Below are 17391 nucleotides of genomic sequence, written 5' to 3'. Positions count from 1 at the left end.
TGGTCGGATAGATGGGAGATGCCCTTTAACGTAGACAAGTGCCAGGTCCTTCAAGTTGGAACGAGGAATAAGAAGTTCGAGTACGAAATTCGAGGCGTTAAACTCAAAAGCGTTCAATGCGTCAAAGACTTGGGGGTCAAAATCGCGTCAAACCTCAAATTCTCACAGCAATGCATCGATGCAGCAAATAAAGCGAACAGAATGTTGGGCTTCATTAAAAGAAACTTTGTATTCAAGAATAAAGATGTAATACTCCCGCTCTACAACAGTTTAGTCAGATCCCACTTGGAATATGCGGTACAGTTTTGCTGTCCCCACCATGCAAAGGATATTGCTAAATTAGAAGGTGTTCAGCGTCGGGCAACGAAAATGATCCCTTCCTTGCGCAACAAATCCTACGAAGAAAGGCTTTCTACCCTTAACATGTTCTCTCTTGAGAAACGTCGCCTCCGAGGAAAACTGATCGAATGTTTTAAAATACTTAATGGTTTCACGAATGTAGACAGATCAACATTGTTTATGATCGATGACACTTTGCGCACGAGGAACAATGGCGTAAAACTCAGATGTAGACAAGTAAATTCAGACTGCACCAAATTTTTCTTCACCAACGTTGTAGTGCGAGAATGGAATAAGCTTCCACCGTCAGTGGTCCAGTGTAACACGATTGACTCCTTCAAAAATAAGCTCGACCGTCACTTCCTTCAACTTAATATCAACTAGAGTAGAAATGCAACGTTTTGGAGTCTTCTGATTAATGTAAAATCACTTAGGTTTAAGGACAGACCACCAAGTCTGGACCATGGGGTCTGTGTGGTCTGATTTTCTATGTAAATCTATGTAAATCTCTCTGACACACACACACACACACACACACACACACACACACACACACACACACACACACACATTTTACTTCAGTCCTAATAGCCAATCTCCGTGTTTGCACTCCCTCAACTATACTTATGTTTTACTCTACAATATGTTAACGTGAGACGATGTGTGTGTGTGTGAGAGAGAGAATTTTGAAGTGTTGTACCATATAAAAATAATAAATGGGTATATTCATAGTTTATCCGTTATATCTTCTTAAGTATTTGATAGGTTATTCTTGAAAATGAGTACTCTCTCTCTCTCTCTCTCTCTCTCTCTCTCTCTCTCACACACACACACATATTACACACACACACACACACACACACATTTTATATATATATATATATATATATATATATATATATATATATATATATATATATATATATATATAAACTGACTCGACCCTATTAGGCTGTTCTTATCTCCCACCCATTCACTTATAAGAGTTATTGATTATATTAATATTTTGACTTAAATCCTATTAAGGCGGCTTTACACCTGGCAATTCCTGGCCGGCAATACAGCCGCGACGATCTAGCGGCTAGACCGCCTGGGTGCTCTCGGGAGCAAGTACGTTCACACGTGGGAGGAGCCGCCGGGAGCATCAAGACGTAAACTGCTAGTAAATACAAGGGCACCGCTCAAATTCAGTGTTCCTTCCCCTCAGTGACAAGAAAATGGGGTGCTGCAAAGAGAGACTAAGATTCTCAGTGTTTTCATGTAATGTCCATCGTCACTGTCTGCCAGTCTGTCTTGTCGCGTCTTCATCGTTAACTTTCCTTGTATTCGTTTACCTTTGACTGTCCGTCCACGTTCTCTTGTTGTCCACCGTTACACATTGTTCCACACATACACCAACACTTAAATGTTAACCTACACAAACAACATTCACACAAAATCATACACAAACAAACACCTATCATATGTGTTGTCCTTGTCGTGATGAGCTGTGTAAGTTCTGTCCAATAAAGTAACCCTGGCGGATATGACTTTCTCTATCCGTGAACCGATTAGCACTTAGAACACTCGCTACCACCAACAATTGGTGACCCCGGAGTGTTGCTATGGTTCAAGGTGGCTTATAGCCGGTGCCGTTTTAAGGGCACTCTCTCCTAGAGTGGAGGACCTGGGCAGGGTAACTTGTCCATTCGTCCGCCCTCTCCTGGGGCAAAAATCCTCACCTCCATTCGGGGTTCGTGGGGCTGAGCACTCAGGTCGGGAGAAACATTACGCCATAGGCGTAGTTGCCACCTTCAGGGTTTTCCCCCGCCCTCCCCTAGGCGCCTTCTCAGGCCCTTCTGCGCCTTCCCCAGGCACCCTCTGTGCCTTCCCCAGGCACCCTCTGTGCGCCTCTTTCAGGCACCCTCTGTGCGCCTCTTCCAGGCACCCTCTGTGCGCCTCTTCCAGGCACCCTCTGTGCGCCTCTTCCAGGCACCCTCTGTGCGCCTCTTCCAGGCACCCTCTGTGCGCCTCTTCTAGGCTCCCTGTGTGCGCCTCCTCCAGGCATCTTCAGCGCCCTTCAGGCATCTTTTGTGCCCCATGGTGCTTGTCCCGGCGCTCACCCACCCACCCCCACCTCTCCTCCTCCCTGCTTTTCTGCTGGTCCGGCGACTGAGACACGCACACCGTGTGACACACTACACAGACTCAGTGAACACTCAAACACAGTGCGGCACATTACTGAGACACACAGTGCCACACACTCAGTGTACACGCCACATACAGACTCAAGTGTACACGCCACACACAGACTCAAGTGTACACGCCACACACAGACTCAAGTGTACACGCCACACACAGACTCAAGTGTACACGCCACACACAGACTCAGTGTATACGCCGCCACACACCACACATACTCAGAGAGACACGCAAACACAGTGTGACACCCCACTGGGATTACGAGCTGCCCCTGGATTAACCACCGCCTCCTGGATCTATCACCGCCGTCTTGGATTATCCTACACTTGTGGATCCTTGTGTATAGTGCAGTGTGTCCAGCAACAGTTCAGTGCAGTACGTCCCCAGCAACAGTTAGTGTCACAGTGTTACCCACTTAGCGTACAGTGTTGTGTTACAGTGCCTTTTTGAACACTGGTTCACTCCCCGAGCCACAGAGGCCCCTGGCACGTGCCAGCGCCTACAGTACACGCAGTTCGTTTTTCTCTCACGGACTGCCGCGGCTCCTGGCACATGCTAGCGCCCCTAACTTTTCAACTCGCTGTGGCCCCGGCTCGCTGGCATCTAGCGCCTTCCCACGCAGTCGTTCGACGCACTCACGACTGCCGCGGCTCCTGGCATATGCTTGCGCCCCTCAATTCTCAACCGGCTGTGGTCCCTGGCACGCTGGCATCTAGCACCTTACCACGCAGTCATTCGACGCCCTCACGGACTGCCGAGGCCCCTGACACGCTGGCAGCTGGCGCCTTTAATACACGCAGTCGTTCTACTCTCACCGACTGCCGAGGCCCCTGACACGCTGTCAGCTAGCGCCTTCACACGCAGTTCCCTCGACGCACTCTTTGACTGCCCCAGGCGCGTTTACGCCAGTGCCTATTGCCCATCTCCACGCCGCTCGACTTCACCATACCTGACGACGACATGCAACTCTTCCTCTACTACGGCGGTGTCCTTCAGAGCACCACTCTTCTGCTCAGGACCCGTCTACGTGGTTCGCGATTCGGGAGTGCGGATTCAAGCCTTCCAGGATCTATTAAACAGCCAACCACTCAACTCACCGCAGCCCACCTCACGCAGTCAACCTTACGCAGCCCACCTCATGCAGCCCACCTCACGCTGCTCAACTCCTCGCTGCTCAACCCCTCGCTGCTCAACTCATCGCTGCTCAACACTTTAGCTCGACTTACCGTAGCTGTCCTCACTGCGCTACTCATCTCAGCTCGACTCACCGTAGCTGTTGTCACTGCACTACTCACTCCAGCTCGACTCACCGTAGCTGTTGTCACCGCATTACTCACTCCAGCTCGACTCACCGTAGCTGTTGTCACTGCACTACTCACTCCAGCTCGACTCACCGTAGCTGTTGTCACCGCATTACTCACTCCAGCTCGACTCACCGTAGCTGTTGTCACTTCACTCCAGCTCGACTCACCGTAGCTGTTGTCACCGCATTACTCACTCCAGCTCGACTCACCGTAGCTGTTGTCACTGCACTACTCGCCCCAGCTCGACTCACCGTAGCTGAACTACTCAACGCAACTACTCAGCGCAACTTACCGCGCATCTCGACACAACTCTACACAACGCTACTCATCGCAACGCATCACCGTCTGCCACAGCGCCCCAGCACCAGGGAAGATTTCGTTCCTCCTTCCTCGTCACTGGGGGGGAGTAATCTGTAGCAGTCACCGCTCAAATTCAGTGTTCCTTCCCCTCAGTGACAAGAAAATGGGGTGCTGCAAAGAGAGACTAAGATTCTCAGTGTTTTCATGTAATGTCCATCGTCACTGTGTCTGCCAGTCTGTCTTGTCGCGTCTTCATCGTTAACTTTCCTTGTATTCGTTTACCTTTGACTGTCCGTCCACGTTCTCTTGTTGTCCACCGTTACACATTGTTCCACACATACACCAACACTTAAATGTTAACCTACACAAACAACATTCACACAAAATCATACACAAACAAACACCTATCATATGTGTTGTCCTTGTCGTGATGAGCTGTGTAAGTTCTGTCCAATAAAGTAACCCTGGCGGATATGACTTTCTCTATCCGTGAACCGATTAGCACTTAGAACACTCGCTACCACCAACAAGGCTACTACCATATCTTGAAACCACAATGAGTTTGGTCCTTTAGCCTAATATTGTATAAATACTTTAAGTAAACGAGTTTTATCATAAGTAGCATTGATTGTTTATTGTTGCATTTAACAAAGGAGAAGGGAGGAACATGCCATCCCAACCCCCAGGCATTACATAGTGATTATATAATACTCGAAAATAATCGTTCCTTACTTCCTTCGATATCTCGCAAAGAGATACACATTTCCCGCAATGTTGCTGCCACTCTCTCAAAAGTTGTTTTGTGCAGACTCTGCCTCTTTTAGAGTTTATCTTGTGGGTCCCACAAGTGTCGATGCTGTCTACTTCCTCTAGCAATGCCACCTCGGCCTCCGGCTCCAAATCTTATCTGCATCTATCATTTCTTGTTTTATTGGCGCCGACATGTTTACCCAGCCGCCAGTCGGCAATACAAGACGGACACGCTCAAGGCGGCTTTACACCTGGCAATTCCTAGTCGGCAATACAGGCGCGGCTGCATTTTTGGTCTGGGTCTGGGAGCCCTTCTCGCGGCAAGTTTTCTGCAGCTGAGCGCGTCCGTCTTGTATTGCCGACTGGCGGCTGGGGACCTGATGTCGGCGCCACTAAAACAAAAATGACAGATACAGACAAGATTTGGAGCCAGGCCAGGTATACTAGAAGAAGTTCAGTATAGATACTTGTGGGACCCTGATAAGCTGTATGAGAAGCCGAGTCTATGCAAAAAATTTTGAGAGTGGCAGCAACATCCGAGAAATGTTTATCTCTTTGCGAGATATCGAAGAATGTATATATAAAGAACGATTATTTTCGTGTATTATATAATCGCACTATGTCAAGGTTCCAGTGTTGGGTGCTGTAATCGGAAGGGATAACAAACAAGATAAATGGTTAGACACCAGTTGACTTTCAATAAAGTAGAAAACCCCAAAACAGGCCTCACAATCTGAAGTCTCCAACACAAAGGCTTCAGTTCTGGCTGGAGTAGGTAGGAAGACACCTACCGAACGGGCGCAAGCCACTCCCGGTGAGGTATATATGGGAGGTGAGAAGGGAGCTGAAGCCCTCCAAAGACCCTTCCCATGTCCTCACTAACCGTTTCCCTATTGTCTCACCAACACCGGAGAGTAGTTCAGCATGCTCTCTAAAGACAGATCCTCTCTTTATACACACCACACTACATTCACACAACATATACACCTTTTCCCAAAATTAAAATTTCAAAATGGCGCACCTACACTAAGCCTCGGAGTCCCCGCCTGGGGGGGAGACCACAAATTCCTCCAGGGAGGACTCCCCTTCTGGCTGCCGACCCGAGAGGTGTCTTGATAACTCCTCGAACCTCTTTCTTCTCAATTTCTGCAACATTCGCGGTCTTCGCTCTAATTTTCATTCAGTGGAACATCATCTCTCCTCCTCTAAACCTCACCTTCTCTTCCTTACCGAAACACAGGTTTCTGAGGCTACTGACAGCAATCTCTACTCTGTTCCCTCCTACTATCTCTATCCTAAATTTCAATCCAAAGCTGGATGTTGCGCCTACGTGCGCAACGACATCACTTGCTCTCGTGCCCACGACCTTGACTCTTCTGAATTTTCCACCATCTGGCTAAGACTTCATTGTCATTCTATTACTAAATACATCTGTGCTGTTTATCTCTCACCTAACTCTACCAACTATGTAAAATTCTTTGACTATTTGAATTCTAAAGTGGAGCACATCTTGACCCACTCTCCCTTCGCTGAAATCTCCATCCTAGGAGATTTCAATGTTCACCACCAGCTTTGGCTTTCATCCTCTTTCACTGACCATCCTGGTGAACAAGCCTATAACTTTGCTATCCTCAACGACCTAGAGCAGTTGGTCTAGCACCCTACACATATTCCCGACCGTCTTGGAGACCGGCCCAACATTCTAGACCTCTTCCTTACCTCAAACCCTTCTGCTTATTCTGTCAAACTGTTCTCTCCGTTGGGCTCCTCCGATCACAATCTTATTTCTGGATCCTGTCCTATCGCTCCTGTACACCCTCTGGACCCACCGAAAAGGCGATGCTTCTGGCATTTTGCTTCAGCTCGGTGGGACGACCTGAGGATGTACTTTTCCGATTTCCCGTGGAATGATTATTGCTTCCAGGATAGAGACCCCTCTGTGTGTGCTCAGCGCATCACAGAGGTGATTGTCTCTGGAATGGAGGCATACATTCCTCGTTCTTTCTCTGCTCCTCACGCTAAAAAGCCTTGGTTTAATCACGCTTGTTCTCGTGCTGTCAATGATAGAGAGGTAGCTCACAAAAGGTACCAGAGCCTTCAAACTAATGCTAATTATGAACTTTACATTTCTGCCCGAAATCGTGCCAAATCTATTCTCCGACTAACCAAAAATTCTTTCATTAATAGAAAATGCCAAAACCTTGCTTTCTCTAACTCTTCCCGTGACTTCTGGCATCTTGCCAAAAACATCTCCTCCAACTTCACTTCTTCATATTTCCCTCCACTCCTCAGTCCTGACGGCAACACTGCCGTCTCATCTATCTCTAAGGCTGAACTCTTCTCTCAAACTTTTCTAAAACTCCACTCTGGACGATTCTGGGCATATTCCTCCTACTCATCCCCTTCTGACTCCTTTTGCCTGTTATAAAGATTCTTCAAAATGATGTTTTCTATGCCTCTCTGGCCTCAATCCTCAGAAGGCTTATGGACCTGATGGAGTGCCTCCTATTGTCCTTAAAAACTGTGCCTCCGTGCTGTCACCCTGCCTGGTCAAACTCTTTCGCCTCTGCCTGTCAACATCTACCTTTCCTTCTTGCTGGAAGTACGCCTTCATACAGCCTGTGCCTAAGAAGGCACCGTCCTATAGCTTTACTTTCTTGTCTATCAAAGCTTTTGAATCAATCCTTAACCGGAAGATTCAAAAGCACCTTTCCACTTCTGACCTTCTATCTGATCGCAAGTATGGGTTCCGCAAGGGGCGTTCTACTGGTGATCTCCTAGCCTTCTTAACTGACTCTTGGTCATCCTCTCTTAGCCGTTTCGGTGAAACTTTTGCTATTGCGCTGGACATATCAAAAGCTTTTGATAGGGTCTGGCACAAATCTTTGCTTTCCAAACTACCCTCCTACGGTTTCTATCCTTCTCTCTGTACCTTTATCTCCAGTTTCCTTTCTGACCGTTCTATTTCTGCCGTGGTAGACGGTCACTGTTCTTCCCCAAAATGTATTAACAGTGGTGTCCCACAGGGTTGTGTCCTATCTCCCACTCTTTTTCTGTTGTTCATTGATGATCTTTCCAAAACGAACTGTCCTATCCATTCCTACGCCGATGATTCCACTCTACATTACTCAACTTCTTTTAATAGAAGACCCACCCTACAGGAACTTAACGACTCAAGGCTGGAGGCTGCAGAACGCTTAGCCTCAGACCTTACTATTATTTCCGTATGGGGCAAGAAGAACCTGGTGTCCTTCAACGCCTCAAAAACACAGTTTCTCCACCTATCCACTAGACACAATCTTCCAAACAACTATCCCCTATTCTTTGAGAACACCCAGCTATCACCTTCCTCAACACTAAACATCCTCGGTCTATCCTTAACTCAAAATCTCAACTGGAAAATTCATAGCTCATCTCTTACTAAATCAGCTTCCTCGAGGCTGGGCGTTCTGTACCGTCTCCGCCAGTTCTTCTCCCCTGCACAGTTGCTGTCCATATACAGGGGCCTTGTCCGCCCTCGTATGGAGTATGCATCTCATGTGTGGGGGGGCTCCACTCACACAGCTCTTCTGGATATTTCCACGCTGACTGCTTTTCAGAACTTGCTAATTGCATGCCTCCCCCCCTCCCGCGGCCCCGCTGCACTCGACTTTCTACTCATGCTCATCCCTATACTGTCCAAAACCCTTATGCAAGAGTTAACCAGCATCTTCACTCTTTCATCCCTCACGCTGGTAAACTCTGGAACAATCTTCCTTCATCTGTATTTCCTCCTGCCTACGACTTGAACTCTCTCAAGAGGAGTGTATCAGGACATCTCTCCTCCCGTATTTGATCTTGCTTTCGGCCACCTCTTTTGTCTTTTTTTTTTTAGGAGGAGCGAGTAGCGGGCTTTTTTTATTATAGTTTTCTTTTTTTGTGTGCCCTTGAGCTGCCTCCTTTGTTGTAAAAAAAAAAAAAAAGCACGCCGGACTCAGCAATGACCCGTTGCACGGCTTCTTCCTCTGAGCGTTTCGTCCTTTAAGTGGCAAAGACGAGGCAGCACAGCTTCGTCCTTGAAGTGGTCTAGACGTGGTAGACGAGGGAGGCGCAGGAGAAGGGGCGTCGGGTTCACAGCAGTAACGGGAGTCCAGGGCGTGGAGAGATAAGGCACCCAGAACGAGTCCACGGTATCTGAGTTTGCCCGAGTGAGAGCAGGGCTGGAGTTTTAGTAGAATCAAGTGTTCAGAGCGAGGCTCAGCCGCTGTCTGACAAAGACAGCGCTGTTGCCCGCCAAGTCGCCTCCCACAGCGGGTTGAGAAGCCTCAGTGGTTCAGCCGACCGAGGCGTCGAACGGCGTCAGGCGAACGAGCAGCGGGAGTGTAGCAGGTGGTTCGCTGCGCCTCGGTAGTTGAACGGCTTCGAACGGCAAGATGCGGGCGGGCGGCAGGAGTGCCCCGGTCGTTTGCCCGCTAAGTTGGTAGTTGCCCTCACACTATGTAATGCCTGGGGGTTGCGATGGCATGTTCCTCCCTTCTCCTTTGTTGTTAAATGTAACAATGAACAATCAATAAATCAATGCTACTGAAGGTAAAACTTGTTTACTTAAAGTATTTCTATAATATTAGGCTAATGGACCAAACTCATCGTGGTTTTAAAATATGGTAGTAGCCTTTTGGGGTGTCTGGGATGAATTCTGCCCTTGTATTTACTAGCAGTTTACGTCTTGATGCTCCCGGCGGCTCCTCCCACGTGTGAACGTACTTGCTCCCGAGAGCACCCAGCTGGTCTAGCCGCTAGATCGTCGCGGCTGTGTTGCCGGCCAGGAATTGCCAGGTGCAAAGCCGCCTTCAGCTGCAGAGAACTTGCCGCGAGAAGGGCTCCCAGACCCAGACTCAGACCAAATATGCTGCCGGCAGCACGTCGCGGCTGTATTGCCGACTAGGAATTGCCAGGTGTAAAGCCGCCTTTAGGTTACCTTTCTATATTTTTACTCATCCCGCAACATTTCAATGTTTTCTCTCTACAATATTTTAACGTGAGAGACGATGTGTGTATGTATGTGTGTGTGTGTGTGTGTGTGTGTGTGTGTGTGTGTTTCTCTCTCTCCAACATTTTAATGTGGGAGACGGCATAGCTGTGTGTGTGTGTGTGTGTGTGTGTGTGTGTGTGAGAGAGAGAGAGAGAGAGAGAGAGAGAGAAATTTCAGGATTAGCCTAGCAAAAGCTTATGTAGATATAACGGGAAAAGCTATGTTTATACTCAATATTTTTATATGGTACGATGGTTCAAAATTCTCTCTCTCTCTCTCTCTCTCTCAAAAAAAAATCACGTTTTAACATAATGTAGATGGATTAGTGCAAGGATTAGTGCAAACTGCCCTCTTTCGGATTCTATCCTTCTCTCTGTTCCTTTATCTCCAGTTTTCTTTCCGGCCGTTCTATCTCTGCTGTGGTAGACGGTCACCGTTCTTCTCATAAACCTATTAACAGTGGTGTTCCACAGGGCTATGTCCTATCGCCCACTCTCTTCCTGTTATTCTTCAATGATCTTTCCATAACAAACTGTCCTATCCACCCATACGCAGATGGCTCCACTCTGCATTATTCAACTTCTTTCAACAGAAGACCCTCTCAACAGGAAGTACATGACTCCAGACTGGATGCTGCAGAACGCTTAACCTCAAACCTTACTATCATTTCCGAGTGGGGTAAAAGGAACCTTGTGTCCTTCAATGCCTCAAAAACCCAATTTCTCCATCTATCAACTCGACACAATCTTCCAAACACCTATCACCTATTCTTCGACAACACTCAACTGTCACCTTCAACACTAAACATCCTCGGTCTATCCTTAACTCAAAATCTTAACTGGAAACTTCACATCTCGTCTCTCACTAAATCAGCTTCCTCGAGGTTGGGCGTTCTGTATCGTTTCCGCCAGTTCTTCTCCCCCGCACAGTTGCTATCCATATACAGGGGCCTTGTCCGCCCTCGTATGGAGTATGCATCTCACGTGAGGGGGGGCTCCACTCACACAGCTCTCTTGGACAGAGTGGAGTCTAAGGCTCTTCGTCTCATCAGCTCTCCTCCTCTCACTGATAATCTTCTACCTCTTAATTTCCGCCGCCACATTGCCTCTCTATCTTCTATCGATATTTTTATGCTGACTGCTCTTTTGAACTTGCTAGCTGCATACCTCCCCCCCTCCCGCGGCCCCGCTGCACGAGACTTTCTACTCATGCTCATCCCTATACAGTCCAAACCCCTTATGCAGGAGTTAAGCAGCATCTTCACTATCATCCCTCACGCTGGTAAACTCTGGAACAATTTTCCTTCTGTCTTTCCTCCTGCCTACGACTTGAACTCTTTCAAGAGAAGGGTATCTGGACACCTCCTCTCCTCCCGAAATTGACCTCTCTTTCGGCCACCTCTTTGGATTCTTTTTGTGAGCAGCGAGTAGCGGGCTTTTTTTTGTATTATTGTTTACTTTTTATTGTGCACTTGAGCTGTCTGTGTTGTAAAAAAAAAAACGGAGATGGGCTATTAGGATCGAAGTAAAAAGTGTGTGTGTGTGTGTGTGTGTGTGTGTGTGTGTGTGTGTGTGTGTGTGTGTGTGTATTTTTTTTATCATGACCGGGCGATCAGTAATTCATGGAGGAACATAATTAACCAATTGTTGTGCTCATTATGGCTGTTTATATATTGTACAGCACTGGGCATTATAACACTGGATGCGGAATGATATACTATAACAGTAAATAAACAGTAGGTTATGCGTTATATAAACTAATATTGTAAAGGCTTAGAGATTGCGAGAGCTACGTTCGCCTCCAATGCCGAAGGTTCAGGATAGAAAATGATAGGTATCTCAGGAAGTGGGAAGGCAAACACTTGCTAACTTGACATTAGGTTTATTAAATAACAAGTTAATAACACTGACATAACTCCTCCGACACGTTCAGTGATCTAACCGTCTAGCATCCTCTCCACTCTCAATGATACTACCTAAATAGTAATCACATTACAGGCAGCTAAGAAAAGAGCACGAATAATCACGGGAGAGGAATGATAGTAATCACATTACAGGCAGCTAAGAAAAGAGCACGAATAATCACGGGAGAGGAATGATAAGAGAAGGTTAGATTTACCTGGTGCAGAATCGTATACATGGAAGTCAATCAGGACAACCGAGGAAACACTGTGCACACAATCACCACAAAGGTGTACAAACATCAACAATGAACTTCCCCAAACACGTAACAGTGATATAACCGTCTATTAAACCTCACCATAGTAGTTCAAGTATAGCAACAACACTGCCTTTAGGCCAGCACTGTGGGGAGGTTAAATAGAACGAGGTTAAAGATCACCTGGTGTGGGGTCGTGACAGTAGCACAGATGTAACGTAGCACAGCTCAAGACGAGACCAGAGGCGGCAGGATAGAGTTCCGTCCCTCTCCATACAGCGGCTTGAACAGGCAGAGAGAATCACTTCAGCCCACGAAAGTGATGTCTTCTAAATGAGGACCTCAGCGGAGTGGAGTAGATGTATGTTGCCGGCAGAAGGCTGGAGGTCACTGAGGATATTAACATGAGATCAGACAACACCACCGATTCTCCTCGCGGGTTCGAAGCGTGCATCGGCAACTCACGTGAAGCATCACGCGTGGATAAGTGGTAGCTACGGTGGCGTGATGTTCCTACGCACACAGAAACACACACACACACACACACACACACACACACACACACACACACACAGTTATGTGAGGGTTGCCGGCGGCCCTTACCAATATTAATCGCGTATTTGTGGAGTATAGAACAACGTACATCTATCTCTCATACACCACACAGTCGTGGGCAGAGTGGTGATGTTATAATAAGCTAAGGAGAATAGAAAACCCCTGCCTTGGTTATGCTATGAGGAGCGCCCTCACCTCCCACCGCCTCGGGGCTGGAGAGCGAAATGTGAATCGTCCGTCTGGCTCTAAACGCAGGGGGAGACGTCCTGTCAGGAGGAGACCACTGGTATCGCCACACCGGCATTGCAACAGTTTACCTTCCCCAGGCTTCCCCATTTATCGACCAGCCCAGAAGGAAGGATGAACAGCTGGGTGAGCATGACATGCATCACGCCGACTGCCCGGGATTCGAGGGGACGTTAAGTTCTTGGCGCCGCAACTACAGGGTCATATGGCACCAGGGATTGGAGCCCGAGCCCGTGGAGTGGTAGTTAGGCACGCTGATCACTTGACCACGGAGGGGTATATTAAATCAAAGCGAATGTGGCACAGACTAATTTCGTCAACGTGATTTGAATACTCTGTTCAAAGGAATTAATGGACCTGGGAGGAGTGCTTCCAACCGTGAAAAGGGAAGAATGGCACCATCAGGCAGAGAACTCTCGTGGGTGTTGGTGCAGCATGACGACGATGAATCTCGGCCAGACTCCCACGAACACATCGCTGATGAGAAGCTACAGGCAGGAAGCTTTATGCATGCAAGCACAGTAATAAGTTTCCTAGGATACTGCGGTAAGGGAGGAAGGTAAGGTCTTTTCAAGAGTGTGACGTCCTCTTAGGGAAGCTGTTCGAAATATATGTGACGTGGTATAGAGTTTTTGCAGTGACGTCACGAAATAGCGTCGTCTGCACCTTGTGCGTCGTCTGCAAAACCGCTGGTGGTCCCCTCCCCAGCAGAGTGAGCAGACGGACCACGTGTACCCCATCCCCAAGTCACTACCCGCGGGCAAATGGCAGGACCTTCAGCATTGTTGAATATATGAGCACATTGTTGAACGACTATTTCCTTTCAGTATTCACACAGGAGGATCGAACGACTATACCGGAAAGAGCTCAGGTGTACGAGGGCGGGGATGGCGATAAATTGAGGGATATAATCATTACCAGACAAGTAGTTCAGGATGAGATAGATAAGCTTAAGAAGAACAAGTCGCCAGGTCCTGACGGGATATTTCCGAGGGTATTAAAGGAATTAGGTGTTGTACTCAGTGACCCACTAACCGACATCTTTAAGATGTCGGTAAATACTGGCTATGTGCCGAGCCTATGGAAAGTAGCTGATGTGACGCCGATTTTTAAAAAGGGGGACAGGTCAGTTGCTTCAAACTATCGCCCAATTAACTTAACATCGGGTATAGGCAAGATGCTGGAGTCCATAATAGCAAGGAACATACAGGAGCATTTAGAGAAACATAACTTAATTCACGACTCGCAGCATGGGTTCACAAAAGGTAGGTCATGCCTCACCAATCTCTTATCCTTCTACAATAAAGTATTTGAAGGGGTTGACAGAGATGAAAATTATGATGTAATCTATCTTGATTTTAGTAAAGCGTTTGACAAAATTCCTCACCAACGACTGTTGCTTAAATTACAGGCTCACGGAGTAGAGTGTAAAGATTTGAACTGGTTCAAGGCGTGGCTTAGCAATAGGAAGCAAAGAGTGCAAATCAATGGTAAAAGATCTGACTGGGGATGTGTTACGAGTGGGGTCCCACAAGGTTCGGTATTAGGTCCACTTTTGTTTATTATTTATATCAATGACTTAGATACAGGAATTAGTAGTGATGTTAGTAAATTTGCAGATGATACCAAGATCGGTAGAGTAATTGAGTCGGATCAGGACGCTAGTATTCTCCAAGGTGAACTCAACAGATTGTATGACTGGGCGGATAAATGGCAGATGGAGTTCAATGTAGGGAAGTGCAGTATTTTGAGTGTAGGTAGGAACAACCCCTCACATAACTATTACTTAAATGACACTCTCATAAGCAGGTCTGGGTGCGAGAGGATTTAGGGTCTTAGTGAGCTATGATCTCAGTACAAGGGCACAATGCATTCAAGCTAGAAATCGAGCTAATAGGGTACAGGGATTTATTTCAAGGAGCGTAAGCAACAGAAGCCCCGAAGTCTTTCTCAAACTATATTTAGCATTAGTTATACCTCATCTTGACTATGCGGTTCAGTTCTGGTCACCTTACTATAGAATGGATATCAAAATGTTAGAATCGGTGCAGAGGAGGATGACTAAGATGATTCAGGGGTTGAGAAACTTGCCATACGAGGAAAGACTCAAACAGTTAAACTTGCATTCTCTAGAAAGGCGAAGGGTGCGTGGAGACATGATCGAGGTTTATAAATGGATGAAGGGCTTTAATAAGGGAGACATTCATAAGGTTTTGTTGGTAAGAGAACCGGGTAGGACACGAAGTAATGGGTTTAAACTTGATAAATTCAGATTCAACAGGGACATAGGCAAAAATTGGTTTACTAACAGGGTGGTGGATGAGTGGAATAGGCTTATCAGTCATGTGGTGAGTGCCAATACAATTGTCACATTCAAAAATAGACTAGATAAATTCATGGACAGCGATATTAGGTGGGGTTAGATACACGGGAGCTTAGGGTCAAAGGAGCTGCCTCGTACAGGCCTACCGGCCTCTTGTAGACTCCTGCGTTCTTATGTTCTTATGTTCTTATCATTTGTGTTAAGTGATTACGCGAGATCGCTTGAGAATGCTGCGAAGCTAAGATACATCGAACAAATCAGTGCTTTTGGAGGAGGAGACTGGTAGACTGGCTGTCTAGCTGGCTGGCTGTCTGGTTGACTGGTGGGTTGATTGGTTGGCTGATTGGTAAACTGACTGTCTGTCTAACTGACCGACTGGATGGCTGACTGGTTGATTGGATGACTGACTGGGTAGTTGACTGACTGGCTGATTGGTTGGCTGGCTGGCTGGTTGACTGGCTGATTGGTTGGTTGGCTGACTGTCTGGCTGGTCGGTTGACTGGCTGTCCCTCTGCCTGGCCGATCTCCTGTTGCTGACCAGTGATGCCCAGGTAGGAAGCACAGGCAGGCAAACAGGTGAGGGCAAGTGACGACAGGTGAGGGCAGGTGACGGCAAGTCACCTTACACTACTCACGATTGGTCACTTCCCTGCGTACACTTTATAGTCCACCCAGCACTGAGCTCTGTCCCTCTGTGCAGTTTGCCTACACTGAATTTCCTTTCCTATTTTCGGCTTGAGCGCCGCCATGCGTGTTTACCTCCACCAGCTCATGTAAATCCCGTTCCAGAGTAATCCCCCGCCACACAATAAGCTAGGGGATCTGGGACAATACCTAAATGAGTGTTACCTCATGTAATAATCTGATCAGTCTTGCCTGTAATATTTACCTCTGACAAAATGAGCACTGCAGAGTCGAGATGAAGCAGACGGCCGCCAGTTCTCCCTCCTCATAGCTGTTATCCACTTCCCCCGCTCCTCTGGACTCGCTGGAAATCTATAAAATGACACACTGCAGCATCTCTCCCGTGTTGGTTAGAACATCCAACCGCACAGCATACATATCCCATGACGAACACAGAGTACTTGTGCTGTGAGTTGTGTAGCCGCCACCAAGGTTTGCTTTGATAACTGACCATCACCACTGACCACCAAGATGGCCGTGCAGGCCCGCGCTACCCCCGCACCCCTACTAATGATGTCAGCTGCAAAACCTCTATAACAGGGGATGGGAGCCTCCTAGAAATGACCCCAAAAGCGTGACGCCCTTTTTGGGAAGCTGTTCGAAATATGTGACGTGGTAAAACAGGGGGTGGGGCCTCCTCGAAATGACCTCCAAAGTGTGGCGTCCTTTAAAAATCATCCCTTCCATATCTTGCGCTTGGAAACTCTGGAACATTCCTCCTGTACCTGTATTACCACGTTCCTATGACTTGAACTCGTTGAAAAGCTAGGCATCAAGACTCCTCTGGTACCGTGTTTTAATACTATTTTAATAACTTTCCAATTCTGTTTGGGAGCAGTAGTTTGGCGGAATTTTTTTGTTATTTTTTGTTTGTTTGACCTTGACTCCTTCCTCTAAACACACACACACACACACACACACACACACACACACACACACACACACACGGACTCATCCATCTTCATAACCATCTTCCTTCCGTCCTTCCTCCCTTGCAATAATTCTCTTCCTCCTCTCCCATTATCCTCTCCCTCTCGTCCGCCATTCTTTCTTCTGCTTCTCCTTCAACTCCTCCTCGTTCTCCCTTTTATCTATTCTTCTCCTCCTGCTTTTTATTCTTTCTCTTCGCTTTCTCCTCTTTTTTTATTTCTCCCCTCATTCCTCTTCTTCCCTTTGGATCTAATCAAATATAATTGTATATTACTCGTTTGAAGGTACATTAACTTCCGCGTGATGGTGATTGTGTGTGTGTGTGTGTGTGTGTGTGTGTGTGTGTGTGTGTGTGTGTGTGTGTGTGTGTGTGTCAGGGGGCGACATGCTAGTGGTCACCTAGCCGTGAACAGGTAAGGTTGTGTGTGCGTAAGTGTGTGTGTGTGTCAGGGGGCGACATGCTAGTGGTTACCTAGCCGTGGACAGGTATAAGGTTGTGTGTGCGGAAGTGTGTGTGTGTGTGTGTGTGTGTGTGTGTGTGTGTGTGTGTGTGTTATAAAATGGTTTGCATATATATATCTTAAGGTGCTAGGTGGCCTATTCTTAAACAT

Source organism: Eriocheir sinensis, chromosome 61, assembly GCF_024679095.1.
Source record: "Eriocheir sinensis breed Jianghai 21 chromosome 61, ASM2467909v1, whole genome shotgun sequence".
Taxonomy (NCBI): Eukaryota; Metazoa; Arthropoda; class Malacostraca; order Decapoda; family Varunidae; genus Eriocheir; species Eriocheir sinensis.
This window is presented reverse-complemented; position numbering follows the sequence as displayed.